The sequence below is a fragment of the Vicia villosa genome, linkage group LG1 (genome assembly GCF_029867415.1).
Source record: "Vicia villosa cultivar HV-30 ecotype Madison, WI linkage group LG1, Vvil1.0, whole genome shotgun sequence".
Taxonomy (NCBI): domain Eukaryota; kingdom Viridiplantae; phylum Streptophyta; class Magnoliopsida; order Fabales; family Fabaceae; genus Vicia; species Vicia villosa.
Genome location: NC_081180.1, coordinates 212,652,417 through 212,653,780, shown reverse-complemented (window position 1 = coordinate 212,653,780; position 1,364 = coordinate 212,652,417). Strand labels below are relative to the sequence as shown.

At 32.6% G+C, this 1,364-nt stretch overlaps 1 non-coding gene across 1 annotated transcript; it reads left to right on the top strand.

Annotated features, from left to right (window-relative positions):
* Nucleotides 1-860: 860 nt before the first annotated feature.
* On the top strand, nucleotides 861-934 carry TRNAI-AAU (transfer RNA isoleucine (anticodon AAU)). Its single transcript has one exon. It is a non-coding gene; the product is annotated as a tRNA-Ile (tRNA).
* The last annotated feature ends 430 nt before the right edge of the window (nucleotides 935-1,364 follow it).

The window sequence follows — 1,364 nt, the reverse complement described above, 5'->3', positions numbered from 1 at the left end:
TAAGCTGCTCCTAATGGAACTAATTTCCTCCTCTGATTAAGGTTTTTAACTACAAAATTGTACTCAAAAGTTTTTCAACTCAAACTTCTTCACTCAAACATGTAATTTTTTTGGGAGGTGCCAAAGTTATTTCTCAAATCTCAATGTTAATCTAACCGAAAGCAAAAACATAATCTTCCCCTATATAAATAAGATATATCTTCATAATACCAATTATATTCATAAACCAAAACAATCTCATCATCAATTTACACACCTATACATTATGGCTTCCAAAATTTCATCTCTTTGTTGTCTCATAATCTTACTAATGTTAATGTGTCATGGAGTTTTTGCAACTAGATCAAAATTTCAGGCTATAGAGGAAGAAAATAATAGAAGAGAAGGTTGTAGAAGATTAATGGTGGATTCAGGTAAAGCTTCTTTTTTTCTCCTTGCAAAGAGTAAAGTACCACCTTCAGGACCAAGCCATAGAGGCAATAACGCACCACATTAGAATTAAGCCAGCCATTGAAAATATTATCAGCAATATATTATATTTCTAAGTTAATGTACTTTTTGAACCAATATAACTTTCCTCATTATGTTGTTTTGCATATGAATCTATATGTGTAGCGATTTAACAATATACTATTGTAAGTGTATGAACCTTCTTTTGATGAAAAGAATGATGTTTCTTTTTTATCTTTTTTGTGTCAATTAATATCATAAAAGTGTATGAACCTTATTTATTAGTTGATACATTAGGTTTTTGTTATTTTTATTTTCATGAATTAAGTAAAGATTATTCAAGCAAGTGTAACGTCATTCACTTAAAATCAAAACAAACAAATATATTAAAATTTAAAAGCCAACCAATTGGCCCATTAGCTCAGTTGGTTAGAGCGTCGTGCTAATAACGCGAAGGTCGCAGGTTCGAGACCTGCATGGGCCATATTTTTTAATTTTCAAAATTAATGCTCAATTGTATGAATTTTCTTGCATCTCCGAATACACCACATTTCGTTTTTTTACAAGTGTTTTCGGAGATGTATATCTGAACGCACCAAATTTCATTTTTTTAGGGGTGTTTCCGAAAACACCCATTGATGTGCATTATAGGGAAGCACATCTATTTTTCAAGTGGTGCGGAACCGGTAACACATGGAACAAGAGCATTATAAATTTTATCGAATCCTTCCTTATTCTCATATAGTCTTGTGTAAGCTTCCCTATGCCCAATATCTATCTCGACAACAATCGTTTTAGCATCGTCATTCACCTCATCCGGCTTAGCATCATCATTCAACTTGGCCAAAACAGCTTTGGGAAACATGTCGGAGTGCACCATATCTAAAACGGGAAAAACATAAAGTTTGTTTAGC